Source organism: Protopterus annectens, chromosome 5.part0 (assembly GCF_019279795.1).
Source record: "Protopterus annectens isolate FY-2018-M chromosome 5.part0, PAN1.0, whole genome shotgun sequence".
NCBI classification, from domain to species: domain Eukaryota; kingdom Metazoa; phylum Chordata; order Ceratodontiformes; family Protopteridae; genus Protopterus; species Protopterus annectens.
The window spans coordinates 1,642,869,320-1,642,886,917 of NC_056735.1; the positions used below are offsets into that span (position 1 = coordinate 1,642,869,320).

General features: G+C 43.4%; 1 protein-coding gene across 1 annotated transcript in view; it reads left to right on the forward strand.

Annotated features, from left to right (window-relative positions):
• Positions 1–17,598, forward strand: part of URB1 (URB1 ribosome biogenesis homolog) — a 1,941,236-nt gene that overhangs the window by 753,599 nt on the left and 1,170,039 nt on the right. The window lies entirely within an intron of this gene.

Consider the following 17,598-nt stretch of genomic DNA (forward strand, 5'->3'; position numbering starts at 1 on the left):
CCTCAGTCTTTTTTGCCGCATGGTCCGATGCAGAAGCAGTTTTGCGAGTGCAGGTTGGCGTTTCAGACCGAAACAGAGTTGGCTAAGTACCCCGTTGGGGAACATTTTGGTTTTTTCTTGCCTCAGTATTTTACCGGATGTCAGAAAAAGTGAATAACTGTATTTCTTGTGGGAAACAGATACCTCATAGGGATTACCATACCTTGTGTATACCTTGTTTAGGGCCTGAGCACGACGTTGTTGGTTGCCGCTCTTGTGCTAGGTTTAACAAACGCACTATTAAGAGGAGGTTAGACTGTGCCAGGTTAGTGTTTGGGAAGCGTTGCAATTATAAAATGCCGTCGGATGCTCCGACGCCCGCTTCGCCCAAGAAGCGCAAGGACAAAACAGTGAAGCCTAGGGTTGATGAACCGGCAGTCCCGGACGTCGGTTCTTTAGAAGGCTCAGTGGAGCCAGAGGTTTTGCCAGGAGTTTCCATGGAGTCTCAGGCAGAAACTTTACTGTTACAGGATGTGCCTTCTCAGGAGGTAGGCCAGGCTGAGGGGGCTTCTCAGGTAACTGTTCTTCCCTCTCTTCCCAAGGTAGTTAGAGCCTCTCCTTCTGTTGCCAAAACTTCTTTGAGAGGTAGGCCTAGTTCAGCTTCAGTGGAGGCTTCTCCTAGCATTTCGGGTTCTGTACCTAAGAAACATATGCTTAAAATGGCAGAAGATTTGATTACTATGATTAGAGGTTCTATGCCCCGCCTGATAAGAGGCCTAGGGTGGAACCGAGTTTGATAGTTTTGAACAGTGTTCAGAGGCTTCAGAGTCTTCTGGAAGACTTGCAGGAGTATCCTACTTATTCTGATTCTGATGTGGATGATTCCACTCCTACAGCTTCTCCTCCTGAGGATTTCTCATTTTCAGAGACTCTGCATTCCATGAGGGAGCACTTTAAATGGGAAGGCCAGGATACTCTGATTCCAGGAAAAGGCTTAGGGAATTCTTGTTTTACCCCAGCATAGGCCCTTAGCTATTCCTCCTGTGTTGAATGTGGTGGAAGATGTTTTTGCAGAGGCTTCCTGAATCCTGACTCTTTGCCTCCTGCTCCTGTTAAGCCTGATAGGTATTATAGGGTGCCCAAGCTCATAAGTATTTGTTTAAGAGTCCTAGGGCGACCCAGAAACTATTTCTCAAGGGCCTAAAGGTGTTAAGGCTTCTGTGGTTAAAAATCCTGTTCCCACTGATAAAGAGGCAAGGGCCTTGGATAGGTGGGGAAAGAAAGTGTATACTTCTTCCACTCTAGCCATGAGAGCGTTGAATTGTCAGTTTCACATGCTAAAATATCAGAATTATCTCCTTTCACAATTAAAATCTAAGGTGGATGCTTTGGCGGAAGGTATTGAGTGTAAAGAGTTGCTGGACTTGGTTCATGTGTCTGAGCAAGTGGGTAAGCATTCTTTGCAATGTGGTTTTGATGCTGTACAGGCCTCCTCGAGGGTGGCTGCTACTAGTTCTGTTCTTCGCAGGCATGCCTGGTTGAAGGATCAGAATTTAGCTGAGCATGTTAAGACAAGGATTTTGGATGCTCCTTTACAGTCTGATGTGTTGTTTGGATCGCCTGTGGAAGCAGTTTTAAAGAAAATGGAGGACAAAGCTAAGTCTATGCAAACTGTTAAAGATTTTTGCAGGTGCAGCCACCAAGTTTAGTAGAAATTGGCCTGCTAAGGGGTGGACATATCCTGCTTATGATTCCCAGTCTAGGGGTAGGTCTAGACGTGGTAGGGGCAGGGCTCAAGGTTCTTTTAGGCCTAGAACAGGAGTTCACCTGCTCAGACTTCTGGTGAGGGCAGGGGTCAGTCCTTTCAGACAGACCCAATGACCTGTCTTTTCAGCTGCCAGTAGATTCTCGCCTGGCAGCTCCTTTGGGAGGAAGACTGTCTCTTTTCAAAGAAAATTGGGATTTAATTACTCAAGACAAATGGGTGTTGGATATCATTCACCACGGTTACAGATTTTATTTCCATACAATGCCCCTTTCAAAGGCATGCCAGACGTTCCTCCTCCACAAAGAAAGGAGGCTCACAAGCAAGTTTCTCAGTTACTCCAGATGGGGCCATTCAGCCAGTCCCTGTATCAGAAAGGGGCCTAGGATTTTATTCTCGCCTGTTCCTAGTACCAAAGAAGGGGAACACGTGGAGACCAATTTTGGATTTATCTCTCCTCAACACTTTTCTGGACATTCCCAAGTTCAAGATGTTGACGTTACAACAGCTTTTACCTCTGCTGGGCAAAGATCACTGGATGGTAACTTTAGATCTCAAGGAAGCTTACCTTCATGTGCCTATAAGGCTAAGTTGCAGGAAGTATCTGCGGTTTCGAGCTGGAAATTCTCATTATCAGTTCTCTGCATTGCCCTTTGGCTTATCTACTGCGCCCAGAGTATTCACAAAGGTTCTGGCTCCAGTGATAGCTTACTTCAGGCTTCAAGGAATTCAAATCTATCCTTACTTGGACGACTGCCTGATTCTGGCTCAAGAAAAGGAAGACCTTCTACAGCATCTGGAATATGTTATAGCAGTGCTAAGATGCCTAGGGTATTCTGTGAACGAAATAAAGTCCAGTCTAGTACCCTCTCAAGACATGTGCTTTCTGGGTGTGAGACTGAATACAGCAGCCCAGATGGCCTTTTTAACCCCGGACAAACAAAAGAGTCTGTCACTTTACTTCCATCAACAAGCAAGGGGGAACACATTCTTATCCTCTATGCAGGCAAGCAATGATTTTATGGGAGACTGCGCTAAGCTTGCAACTAACTCTTCAGGCAAGGTTTCTGCCAGGAGCACAGAACTCCTTAGCAGATGTGTTAAGCAGACAAATCATGGATCCCCACGAGTGGAAACTGGATCTTCATGTATTTCAGAAATTGACAGTGTCATGGGGAACTCCAGACATAGATCTGTTCGCTTCTCCACTAAACCACCAGCTGCCAAAGTATTGCACAAAGGGGTTTCATCACACAGCTTGGAAAGTGGATGCTCTGTCTTTCAGTTGGAAAAACCTTCATGTGTATGCCTTTCCACCTCTGCCTCTTCTTCCAAAGGTACTATTAAAGGTCAGACAAGACAGGCCAAGGATGATTTTGATAGCTCCAGATTGGCCTCGCAACACTGGTACCCACTACTACGGAGTCTGGTAAAGAAGCCTCCATGGCCTTTACCTCTGATTCCTCATCTGTTATCTCAGAAGGACGGTCATCTGCTCAATGTCAAGCTTCACTCTCTTCATCTAACAGCCTGGCATATTCTGTGTTGAAACACAGCAGGTCTCAACTTCCTCAACAAGTTTTAAATGTGATTATGGAAGCTAGAAGACCTAGTACAAGGAGAGTGTACGCAGAAAAATGGAAGAGATTTTTATTTTGGAGTACAGCAAAGAATTTGGAGATTTCTGAGCCTAATTTGAGTGTGGCTCTTCAATATCTTACTGAGTTATTGGACAAAGGTTTGTCCTTCTCTTCCATTAAGATTCATGCTGCAGCAATTTCAGCTCACTATGATTGTGACCCACCTTTGTTTTCGCATCCTTTGTTCAAGCAGTTTCTTAGAGGGGCAAAGAATATAAGACCCCCAATAGAGCTCCTACTCCTGCTTGGGATCTCAATTTTGTGTTGGAAAAACTTACTCTACAACCTTTTGAGCCTGCAGCTACTGCTGAATTGAAATACTTGTCATGGAAGACTGCTTTTCTGTTGGCTATTACTTCTGCAAGAAGGGTGTCTGAGTTGCAGGCCCTTATGGCAGTAGAGCCTTTTTTGATTTTCCATAAGCATAGCGTATCATTACGCACTAATCCTTCCTTTATGCCTAAGGTGGTTTCTAGTGTGGCTTTAAACCAAACTATTCATTTGCCTACGTTTTATGCAGACCCTCAAAATAAAGGGGAAAAGATTTTGCACACTTTAGATGTACACAGGCAATTGCGTTATTATTTAAGCAGGACTAAGGATTTTAGGCAGTCTCAGCAGTTGTTTGTTTCTTTTGCTTTGAGTGCACAGGGCAAGCCTGTGTCAAAACAAACTATTTCTAGGTGGATTGGCTTTTGCATTGCATTTTGTTATTCCCATCATGGCAAGGAGATTCCAGCTGGGATTAGGCCTCATTCCACTAGGGCTACTGCCACTTCAACAGCATTTCTAAGGGGTGGCAACTAAGGATATTTTGGAAGCAGCTACTTGGAGTTCAGTGCATACTTTCTCTAAGCATTATCACCTTCCTATCTACTCTAAGTCTAGGGCTGGTTTTGCCACAGCTGTTTTGCAAGGCATGTTGTCAGCTCCTACTTCTTTATGATTTGCCAGCCTCCCTTACCTCTGCTTTGGGATTCTACCCAATAGTAAGGACTGCAGCAATGGAAAACGAAGAACATAGTACAGTTTTGTACCTACCATAAATGTAGATGTTCGAGGATTCCATTGCTGCAGTCCAATTTACCCTCCCTCCTTCCCTCTGTGTTTAGGGGTGGTTGTGTAGGTGAGTTTACATGCTTATACTTTTGTATATATTCTTGTATATATTGTACATGTTTTTGGTGCAGGTATTTTGGGACTTGTCTTTTTAGGGTCTTCTGACATCTGGGGCAAGAAAAGACTGAGGATATGACGTCGGTCATGCGCATTAGTACCCTGACGTACTGACGTCAGTCTAATGCGCCCTGACCGACGTCAGCCTTATACTCTGGTATTCGGGCCGACTGGACGCGGACTATACCCCAATAGTAAGGACTGCAGCAATGGAATCCTCGAACATCTACATTTATGGTAGGTACAAAACTGTACTTTTTGTTTTGCTCTTTTCTTTTGTCCTATCTTAAGTTTTTAAACTTATTTTCTTAAAATACACTGTAAAAGAGTGTGCTTGGAACATCAGATACTTGCTTAAATTGCTTGGGGGCCTCATAACATTGCTAAGCATTTATATTCTTGCAAGTGCTCTTTAGTGAACCCTTCCCCTCAAACAGCACTACAGTTGTAGAATATAATTTTATGGGGCTTTAAGCTACTATATACAAGGCAGCCTTTCTTCTCTGATAGTCCATTACCTGCCATGACCCAGAGTTAGTGAACTGATTTTATTAGGTCCTGAAAGGCAGCACATAGCAGTTAAGTCATTATGTAAGCATACGAAGAAAAGTAAACATCCCGTAGTAAATCTGAGGCCACATCCAGTCTTCTCACAACAAGCAGTCACTGATGTTTCCCAGAATCTGAATCTGCTGTCACCGTGTCTTGCATCCTTTTCTGAGTCCTTTGTTTTGGCGTGGGTTAACATTTGGTGAACCTCTAAGTAGCTGAGTCCCAGACTGACAGTAGAGCTTGCTCCAGTGTTATAGCTCTCAGAGTGGATGCCAATGCCATTGACAGAAATAGTATTATGGGTACATAAGTAAGTACTAGGCTAGCTGCCCTTTCAAGCCATTTTAAACCTAGCCATTTCCCCTTTTGTGCTGAAATTAACCTATCCCATTTAGTTAGGGATTGGCCTTATCTATCCCATGGTTGATAAATGTATATTGCCTCTAATGAGAATAACTGGGATCATACTATAGATAATTTGATGAGACCCATGCAAGGAATAAAGCATTTAGGAGCTTCCTTTGTCCATTAGTAATACAGGGGCAGTTCTGGAGTAAATTTTCCTGATGTTCTTCATCTCACATTGCTGCAGTCCTTACATATGGGTAGTCCGCTGTCCTCGGTCGGCCCGAATACCAAAGTATTAGGCTGACGTCGGTCAAGGCGCTTAAAACTGACATCAGGACGTCAGGGTATAAAAGCGCATGACCGACGTCATTTCCTCAGTCTTTTTTGCCGCATGGTCCGATGCAGAAGCAGCGTTGCAAGTGCCGTTCGGCGTTCTGAAATTTTTCGAATTCGGAGTTTCTGACCAAATCCAAGTTGGCTAAGTACCCCGTTGGGGAATATTTTGGTTTTTTCTTGCCTCAGTGTTTTACCGGATGTCAGAAAAAGTGAATAACTGTATTTCTTGTGGGAAACAGATACCGCATAGGGATTATCATTCTTTGTGTATTCCTTGTTTGGGGCCTGAGCACGACGTTGTTGGGTGTCGCTTTTGTGCTAGGTTCAATAACCGCACTATTAAGCGAAGGTTAGATTGTGCTAGGCTGGTCTTTGGGAAGCGGTGCAATTATAATATGCCGTCGGATTCTCCGGCGCCCGCTTCTGTGAAGAAGCGCAAAGACAAAGCAGTTAAACCCAGGCAAGATGAGTCGTCCGTTCCGGACGCCGGTTCTTTAGAGGCTTCAGTGGAACCGGTGGTTCCAACGGAGACTTCTCTGGAGTCTCAGGGGGAGACTTTGATTTTGCAGGAGGTGGTCTCTCAGGAGGCAGGTCAGGCTGAAGGGGCTTCTCAAGTTACTGTAATCCCTCCCTTCCTAGGGTGGTTAGGCCTTCTCCTTCTGTTTCCAAGGCTTCTCCCAGAGGCAGGCCAGTTTTAGCTTCTGTTGGTGTCACTCCTAGTTCAGCAGGGTCTGTGCCTAAGAAGCACATGCTTAAAATGGCAGAAGATTTGATTACTCTGATTAGAGGTTCTTTGCCCCCTCCTGATAAGAGGCCTAGGGTGGAGCCAGAGTTGGGAAGTTTTGAGCAGGCTTCAGATGTTTCAGAGTCTTCAGCTGAAGACTTGCAGGAGTACTCTCCTTATTCTGATTCTGATGCAGATGATTCCACTCCTTCTGCTTCTCCTCCAGAGGATTTTTCTTTTTCAGAGACACTTCATTCTATGAGGGAACATTTTAAGTGGGAAGGTCAGGACTTCTCTGATTCTAGGAAAAGGCTTAGGGAGTTTTTGCTGTTACCCCAGCATAGGCCCTTGGCTATACCCCTGTTCTGGATGTTGTGGAAGATGTGTTTGCAGAGGCTTCACTTAATCCTGATTCTCTGCCTCCTGCTCCTGTTAAACCGGATAGGTATTACAGGGTGCCTGAGGCTCATAAATATCTTTATAAGAGTCCTAGGGCGGACCCAGAAACTATTAGTCAGGGACCTAAGGGTGTCAAGGCCTCTGTTGTAAAAATCCGGTTCCTCTAGATAAAGAAGCCAGAGCTTTGGATAGATGGGGAAAGAAGGTCTATACATCTTCTACCTTAGCTATGAGGGCTTTGAATTGCCAGTTTCATATGTTGAAATATCAAAACTTTCTTCTTTCTCAATTGAAGTCTAAGGTGGATGCTCTGGCGGAAGGCATTGAGTGTAAAGAATTACAAGATTTGGTGCATGTCTCTGAACAGGTGGGTAAGCATTCATTACAGTGTGGTTTTGATGCTGTGCAGGCCTCGTCTAGGGTGGCTGCCACTGGCTCAGTTCTTCGCAGGCACGCCTGGCTGAAGGATCAGAATTTATCTGACCATGTTAAGACAAGGATTTTGGATGCTCCTTTGCAGTCTGATGTGTTGTTTGGTTCACCTGTGGAGTCAGTCTTGAAGAAAATGGAAGACAAGGCTAAGTCTATGCAGGCTGTTAAAGATTTTTTGCAAGTTCAGCCTCCGAAGTTTAGTAGGAATTGGCCTGCTAAGGGGTGGACGTATCCTTCTTATGATTCTCAGTCTAGGGGTAGATCTAGACGTGGTAGGGGCAGAGCTCAGAGTTCTTTCAGGCCTAGAACAGGGAGTTCACCTGCACAATCTTTGGGTGAGGGCAGGGGCCAGTCCTTTCGTAAACAGGCCCAATGACCTACTTTTTCAGCTGCCAGATCCTTCTTGCCTGGCAGCACCTTTGGGAGGAAGGTTAGCACTCTTCAAGGAAAATTGGATGTTGATTACCCAAGACAAATGGGTATTGGATATCATACACCAGGGTTACAAGTTTTATTTCCATACCTTGCCTCCTTTCAAAGGCATGCCGGACGTTCCTCCTCAGCAAAGACTAGAGGCTGCAAACAAATTTCTCTACTACTTCAAATAGGGGCCATACAACCGGTCCCTCTGCCAGAAGTGGGCCTAGGATTTTATTCTCGCCTGTTTCTAGTACCAAAGAAAGGAAACACGTGGAGACCAATTTTGGATTTATCTATCCTCAACACATATCTGGACATTCCCAAGTTCAAAATGTTGACGTTACAACAGCTTTTACCTCTGCTGGGCAAAGATCACTGGATGGTGACTCTGGATCTCAAGGAGGCTTACCTTCATGTTCCTATCAGGCCCAGTTGCAGGAAGTATCTGCGTTTCGGGCTGGGACTTCACATTATCAGTTCTCTGCATTGCCCTTTGGCTTATCTACTGTGCCCAGAGTGTTCACGAAGGTTCTGGCTCCGTGGTAGCTTTCTTCAGGCTAAGAGGAATACAGATCTATCCTTATTTGGACGATTGCCTGATTCTGGCCCAAGAAAAGGACGAACTTCTTCATCATTTACAGTATGTGATGGCAGTGTTAAGATGCCTGGGGTATTCTGTGAACGAAATAAAGTCCAGTCTAGTACCCTCTCAGGACATGTGCTTTCTGGGTGTGAGACTGAATACAGCATCCCAGATGGCCTTTTGACCCCGGACAAACAAAAGAATCTTTCTCTTTACTTCCACCAGTTGTCTCGTCAGTCCAGGCTGACTGCAAGGACAGTCCTTCAAGCCTTGGGGTTCATGGCATCTTGTATTCTGGTACTTCCCAATGCCAAACTGCATATGAGGAAGCTACAATGGTATCTCAAGAATGTATGGACACAGCACTGCCAAGATTTGGACACTGTCATTCAGATAATACCTTGCATTCAAAAGGAATTTTTGTGGTGGGCTCAGGAATGTCACCTAAACAAGGGACTCTCTGTGACCCGGCCAGAGGCGAGTCAGATTTTAACGACAGATGCCTCAGACAAAGCTTGGGGAGCTCATCTAAATGGAAAATGGGTACAAGACACGTGGCCTGCCAGACTTCAACATCTACATATCAACTTGAAGGAGATGTTAGCAGTCCAATTTGCATTGATAGCTTTCAAGGATTTACTTCTTCCAGGGCAGGTGTTGATTCAAACAGACAACACAACTGTCATGTGGTACATCAACAAGCAAGGGGGAATGCATTCTTATCCTCTATGCAGACAAGCAATGATTTTGTGGGAGACTGCTCTCAGTTTACAGCTAAATCTTCAGGCAAGGTTTCTGCCAGGAGCACAGAACTCCTTAGCAGATGTGTTGAGCAGACAAATTATGGATCCCCACGAGTGGAAATTGGATCCTCATGTATTTCAGAGATTGACAGTGTTATGGGGAACTCCAGACATAGATCTGTTCGCTTCTCCACTAAATTACCAGCTGCCAAAGTTTTGCACAAAAGGTTTCATCCCACAGCTTGGAAAGTGGATGCTCTCTCATTCAATTGGAGCAATCTTCACGTGTATGCCTTTCCACCTCTGCCTCTCCTCCCAAAGGTACTGCTGAAGGTCAGACAGGACAAGCCAAACATGATTTTAATAGCTCCAGATTGGCCTCGACAGCACTGGTACCCATTACTGAGAAGTCTGGTACAGGAGCCTCCATGGCCTTTGCCTTCGATTCCTCACCTGCTGTCTCAGGAGAACAGTCATTTACTCAATGTCAAACTTCATTCTCTACATCTGACAGCCTGGCATATTCTGTTTTAAACCCTGGAGGGTCTCAGCTTCCACAACAAGTTTTGAATGTTATTTTGGAGGCCAGAAGGCCTAGTACAAGGAAAGTTTACGCAGATAAATGGAGGAGATTTTTATTTTGGAGTACAGCAAAGGACTTTGATGTTTCTAAACCTAATTTAAGTGTTAAGCTTCAATACCTTACTGAGTTATTGGACAAAGGTTTGTCCTTCTCCTCTATAAAGGTTCATGCTGCAGCAATTTCTGCTCACTATGACTGTGACCCACCATTATTTTCTCAGCCTTTGTTTAAGCAATTCCTTAGAGGGCAAAGAATATAAGACCCCACGTGAGCTCCTACTCCTGCTTGGGATCTCAATTTTGTGTTGGAGAAACTCACTCTACAACCTTTTGAGCCTGCAGCATCGGCAGAGTTGAAATATTTATCATGGAAGACTGCTTTTTGTTGGCCATTACCTCTGCGAGAAGGGTTTCTGAATTACAGGCCCTTATGGCAGTTGAGCCTTTCTTAATTTTCCACAAGGATAGGGTGTCTTTGCGTACTAACCCTTCTTTTATGCCTAAAGTGGTTTCTAGTGTGGCTTTAAACCAAACTATTCATTTGCCTACTTTTATGCAAACCCCAAAATAAAGGGAAAGGATTTTGCACACTTTGGATATACACAGACAGTTGCGATATTATTTGAGCAGAACTAAAGGGTTCAGGCAGTCTCAGCAGTTGTTTGTTTCTTTTGCTTTGGGTTTTCAGGGCAAACCTGTTTCAAAACAAACTATTTCTAAGTGGATTGGTTTTTGTATTGCTTTCTGTTATTCCCATCATGGTAAGGAGATTCCAGCTGGGATTAGGCCTCATTCCACTAGGGCTACTGCCACTTCTACAGCTTTTTAAGGGGTGGCTACTAAAGATATTTTGGAAGCAGCTACTTGGAGTTCAGTGCATACTTTCTCTAAGCATTACCACCTTCCACTTTACTCTAAATCTAGGGCTGGATTTGCCACTGCAATTTTACAGGGCATGTTGGCAGCTCCTATGCTTTATAGTTTTGCCATCCTCCCTTACCTCTGCTTTGGGATTCTACCCATATGTAAGGACTGCAGCAATGTGAGATGAAGAACATAGTACAGTTTTGTACCTACCATAAATGTAGATGTTCAAGATCCACATTGCTGCAGTCCAATTACCTCCCTCCTTCCCTCTGTTGTTGAAGGTGGTGGTGTGGTTTGTGTTGTACATATTGTAAATATGGTTAGTGCAGGTGGTTGGTTAGGTTTTGCTGGTTTTGGCTTTGGCCTTTCTTGTTAGGGCCTTCTGACATCTGGGGCAAGAAAAGACTGAGGAAATGACGTTGGTCATGCGCTTTTGTACCCTGACGTCCTGATGTCAGTTTTAAGCGCCTTGACCGACGTCAGCCTAATACTTTGGTATTCGGGCCGACCGAGGACAGCGGACTACCCATATGTAAGGACTGCAGCAATGTGGATCTTCGAACATCTACATTTATGGTAGGTACAAAACTGTACTTTTCACAGCCTTAGATCCAAGTAGGGCTTGAATAGGGACAGGAATGAGCTTTGTTTAATGTGGATGGGAGAGTGGTATCCTATGTATTGCACCTCTCCCTCCAAAATGTTCTGTTGATGTTGCATCCCTAGACCAAGTATTTCTGATGCTGTCTGACCTGTTGTTGTGCAGCAAATCCATCAATATTGGGTTGAAGATGCCTTCTGTGCCAGACACAGGTCACCTCTTAGCAGTCTGTATGATTCTGTGCATAGTGACAGAGCTTGTCTTGTTATTTAAGACTTGTATCCTTTTAATAAGTGGGTGTTTCAGTTGCTACTTATGTATTGACAGATACATGCCAAAATGGGCATTATGCTATGTGATTGGCTTAATGAGGGCTGATAGCTAAGTGTAGTGGAGCATTAGCATCCCTAGATCTAGACACAATCCCATTGTTTATAGGCTGTGCAAAATAGAAGGACTTTCTTACAACAGTGGACACATGTTCGTCAAAAGTTAGGTCACTGTCCACATAGTTCCCAAATCCCAAACAGCTGGGTCTACTCTTGGGGGTGTGTTGTTCTTGTGTTCATTGCCTGCGATAGATTACTTCTCAAAGGATACAGTCATGCATTTTTTGGCATTTAGTTTCAGTCCATGATTTTGGCATCAGTTATTTATTTGAGACAAGCCTTCCTGCAGGATGACTGTCATTTGAGGATTCATTGACTGCTCCTAGCTTGTAGTCATCTGCAAAGTTAGTCAGCCAGAGCATTTTGGTATTGGCTTTTACTTTAGAAAAGTAGATGCCAGACAGGAGGTGCCCCCAGTACAGAACCCTGAGATTATATGTTTATTTATTTATTTAACATTTGTTTACTGGGAAAGTCCGACTTGGAATGAAGCCAGTTTTCAGTGGATACCCGGGAAGAAATGCTTTAGATGCATGTCTTTGTAACGTGGGAGGAAACCAGAGCACCCGAAGGAAATCCACATGAATACAGAGAGGACATGCAGACTCTGCACAGAAGGCACCCCAGCCGAGAATCAAACTAGAGAACCTCTTGCTGTGAGGTGGCAATGCTAAAGCTGCACCACTGCACCGTCCATATTAGTAAACAGCCTGCCACTGAGAGATGCATCATCTCTCACATAATAAACTGCTAAATCTAGTTGTAGTAATAGTAGTGTTTTCAAGTTTTATATATTTATGTTCTACACTAGTGTAGAGTTAACTTTTGATTATGAAATATCTAACTGACTCATTGATTTTGATCCTTTAGAAAGTGCCAACATTCACTAGTAAACATTCTTAGTAATACTCCCACAAGAGGGAACAACATATTGGACCTGGTCATCACCAACATGGGGACTCTATGTTCCACACCAGAGGTAAACCCCTCATTGGTAAGATCAGACCATAAACAAATTTCCCTGGACATCCATATCCCGTCCCCACCCCCAGCCAAGGAAATCACTGTAAAGAATTTCTCAAAAGCCAACCTTGCACTTCTCAAGACTGAGGTGGAATCCTTCAAAGCCCCTGGTCCAGAGGATAATACAGCCCAATCCACAGAATCCTTTACAAATGCATTCTATGAACACCTGCAGGAATGCATGGATCGTGTTGTCCCAAATAAAACCAAGACTCACTCCTCCAAAAACAGGAGACCAGTCTGGTGGACCCCGGCCATAAATAAGCTATACAACAGAAGGAGGAAGCTACTACATGACAGAGCAAAATCCCAAAAAGGGAAGGCATCTCTGATCAGTATTGGCAAGAAACTTTGATCCCTCATAAAATTATCAAAGGCCAGCTTCGAAAGAAAAATTGCCCTAGACACTAAAGATAATCACAAGGCCTTCTTTAGTTATGTCAGGAACATGGGCGGAAACTCCCAGATATGCTCTGAATTGTTGCATAACGGTACAAAATACACCAAACCTACAGACATAGCCAACATCCTGGCAGACAGATTCAGCGCAAACTCCCCCCCTAAGGAACAAATGCCTATCCCAACTGAATGTAACCTCCCTGACATCACAGATGCACAGGTGAAAGCTGCCCTCTCCAAAGCAAAAAACACAGCATCTATGGGACCGGACGGTGTCCCAGGCTGTGTCTTACACGAGCTCCAAGAAGAATTGAACCCTCACATTAAGTCAGTGTTCAAACTTAGCCTTACTACAGGATATGTACCCAAAGAGTGGCATACAGCTACAGTGGTCCCACTCCACAAAGGTGGTGCCACAACGGACCCCGGAAACTATCGCCCCATAAGCCTGACTAGTCTGGTCTGTAAAGCTATGGAGCGTATTATCATGGAACTCGGTATATACTTCTCTGAGGTTCAGGCTAACACGGGGGGATTATGGCTGACAAAGTTCGCAGATGACTGCAAACTGGGGGCCATAATCGAATCTCCAGCTGACACAAGCATCCTCCAAAAGGGTCTCACAGAGACGGATGCTTGGTGCCAGAGCCACGGCCTCAAGCTAAATACTAAAAAGTGCATAGTCATCCCCTTTGGGAAAAACAAGGTGCCCACAAATTACCACATAGGTGATAATCCATTAAGTACGGAAGAAGTAATTAGAGATTTGGGGACCAACGTAAATAGTAATCTCTCCTTTGATAATCACGTTGCCAAAGTGGTTAGAAAGACCTTCTATATAGCCCACCTTATCACGAAAGGGTTTGCATCTAGATCAAGAGAGGTCATTGTGCCCCTCTATTCGTCACTCATCAGGCCCATAATTGAATACAATGCCCCTTTTGGGATGTACCTTACCCGACACCTGCAGCAACTGGAGAGACCCCAAAAGTACCTCACCAAGAGGATCATGGGCTACAAACAGATGTCCTATGCAGCTCGACTAAAGAAACTCCAGCTCTACTCAGTTGCTTACCGCCTACTCAGAGGCAATCTATGCCTGACGTACAAAGCCATGTCAAACCCAGAATTAATGGACATGCTCCACCTCAAAAAATCCATGTCCCTTAGAGCTACATGCTCCAGGGACCTAAACCTCAGCACAAAAGTAAATAGGACATGCTGGAGAGACAGATTCATTTCCCAGAGGCTCCCCTCACTCTGGAATAGAATCCCAGTTCATGTTAGACATAGCCCTTCGCTGATCCTCTTCAAGCGAAATCTGGACGCGTGGATGGGAAATCGCAAATTCATCCCTGGGATCTCTTCTGTGTCCCTGCTAGACAGTGGCACAGTAAACTAATCGTAAAAGGGTACCTTTTGTGACCTACTTTACAGAGGCACAGTAGGCTAATCTAATAGGGAGGCGGAAGCCAAATACTCTCTGGCTAGGCTTATTAATGCCCTAGGGCAGATAGCCTAGTATCTACCTATGAACCTATTTTTGGTATATTTTCATATATAAGATTCTTCTTTGATCTTGTTAAAAAGAGTTGAGTACTGTTAGTTATCTTTGTGAAATAAAGGCGATCTGATATTCACTGGACTTCTGTTATGTATCTGGAACTATTTGTTGTATTTTATTTAGACGTCCATTGGTGGATTCGTATTGCAACACTAACCAAAAGAAGACCTTTGAGAAGAACAGTAAGGAAGGAGGAAGAGACATGGGGCAGACAGCAAGGAAGTGAAAGGGGTGATGTGTCTCCCTTTTCTAAGAATTTACTTTCAACATAACTACAAGGCAGAAACCTATCCTCTCCCTTCATCCCACTAAAGACCCCAGTCCCCATCTCATAGGTTGGACATTACAAAAGTTAATGGTTCACCTGATGTGCTCCCTGAGAAGTGTTATCTACTGGACAGAAAAGAGAATTTGAATTTTTCTCTCCGTACATGGGAGCACAGCAAAGGTCCTTGTAGATCACTTGCATCTTGTACAGTGAATGATGTGCCAGTTTATTGGATAGGTGAAAGCAGGTCCCTCACACAGTTGAAGGCACAGGGTTCTTACGAAGGCATTTTCTTTTTCCAAGGAAAGATAAACTTAGGAGACCTTTCTGTCTGCTCTAAACATTTTTTGAGACAAAAAAAGATAAAGATGACAGTTTTACAGATTTTTTTACCTTTGTTCATACACATGACATTCTTAACTGTACATCCCCATCTTTAAATTTAGTCAGATACACAGGAGGTTCCTTAGTTTTCAGGCAGGCCCACATCACTTTCCTTTTATCTCCTTGCTATTTGAATTCTTCAGTGCTTCCAGGCTATTGACCAAATGCTTGACATTTTTGTTCTGTTAACTTCACCTCAGTGGGATCTACATCTGCCCATACCTGAAAGAGTGCATTATCCAAGCTTTCTCCCTGGAACAAGTCATGAAGGACCTAGACCAGATCATTTTACACCTTACAGACTTGATGTCTTTCAACTTCCAGAAGTCTAAAGTATGCCCTTTTAAAAACTAGGCTGTTCCTGGGTGTACTACTGAACACTTCTCAGGCAAAGCCTTTCTTCTGTCAGTGAAAGTGCCACTAACTGAATTATACCAACAGGAAGAGCCTGACAGCAAAAAGGATGCTTAGGGCACTAGGGTACCTCTCAGCAGCTGTCCTAATGGTACCCTGGCCAGATGCCACATGAGGGTAAGTCAGGGCTCCTCAGGGGTCTGTGGATCCAGCACCCCTCAACCCCTGATCAATCCATCTGGAAAGTGTTTAGTGACAAGCCAAATTACTAAAAACCTGATAATGCTTGACTCTGACCCAGAGCACTTAGACCTTAACAGATGCTGTAGAGTTAACATGGGGAGTACATGCTAGCAACCCGAAGTTCAAGAATAATAGGATACCTGTATTTTGAACATAAAATAGCCCTCATTTATACCCAACAAGTCTTCAAAGATACCTGTAGTGCAGGCACATTGATTGTCATTACAGACAATACCACAGTGATATGGTACATCAACAGGCAAGATAGCACCCACTGTTATCTGTTATGCAGACTGTATGTGAGGGTGTGTGAACTGACATTTTAGTACAGCCTCTCAATGAAATCAGTTTGTTTCCACAGGAGACAGCCAGACGGCCTTTTGAGTAGGTTTCATAGATAACGTCACAAATAAAATTTTGTCACAACTCAGACTTGTTTTTATAAGATCTCACACCTCTATCTCCAGTAGCTAGAACTGATTTAACAAATAATGCTCTACTCCCCAAACTGAAGTACTGGCAGCCCTTACTGATATTACAGTACTTAACAGCATCCTTAGAATCCAAATGTTAGAACGTAAGATTTTTCAGATTTCCATTACTAGCAGATATCCATCAGCCACCATTGTGGCCTTATATAAAGGGCTTCTTTTCAGAGTATTAAAACCAGGATGCTCCTCACCTCTAAGAACCAAACTTTCATTCAGGGAACATCCTTACCCATTATGTTATCGCCAGAATGGTAACGTTTACTTATCTGTCTTAATTCAAAAAATAGAAAAGCCTTCTCACATCTAAATCCTACCACTTGGAACCATTTACCTAATGAAATTGGAACAGTGACTATTTTACAAGAATTCAACAAAATATGTAAGCGCCTTATCAATAAAACTAAATGCAACTGTTTTAGAGAAAAGAATTAATAATTTCCCTAGATTAAGGTGTTCACTTTACACTCCCCCCAATAACCAAACATTTGGCTAGTGAGCCACTCAGATTGGAAATTGTTTTTTTTTTTTGTGTATATGTATTTTTCTTTTTACTGTAACTATATTACATTGTAATTCTCTTGTACCGATATCTTTCTTATGTAATTTTTTATGTTAAATATATGTTTAGTATGTAACATCAGTGCATAATTGTCTTAGTCACTGCAATGATTGATAATGGTGTTAAGCAATTGTATTTTTCACTCTAGCCATATGATTAGCGTTTACTGTCAGTTAATTCTGTATTTTATCTGTATCTGCATTTAATACATAGGTACACCCCCCCCACCCCCCACCCCCCCGCCATGAATGGATTTTGAATCAGAAAACCTGGTTCATAATGCCAGCTGGAAAATATTGTTTGCAACTCCTTAAAACTGTCAGATAAAAAAAAGTATGCTCCAAGTACCCATTCCAGGAAGGGTGCACCATAAATACCTTTCCAGCTGGAACAGTGATGTACTGCATGTCTTTCACACAAACTCTCTGAAATGAAAAAAAATACTAGTGAAAACCAGGAAGGAGAAGGTGATCATCATCCTAATAACTTCAGATAGCCTTGGTTCTTACTTTTACTGCAGCTCCAAAAAGAAGAATCCATGTCTTTTCTCAAGCACTGTACCCTGTTAACCCAGCAAGAGGGCATCTTAGTGTACCCCAGTTGTTCAGCCTCTGGTCAGCTATCTAGAGGACAGTTATTTGATTCTGAACTGGGATGTGTGTGACACAGAGGTACGTTGTATTCTTAAAAAAGATAGGGTGCCTTACTGTGAGCAAGTTATATTTAAGTAAATGAAAAAAAAATTCATTCTGGTGCTCAGTTAACCAAATTGTTTCT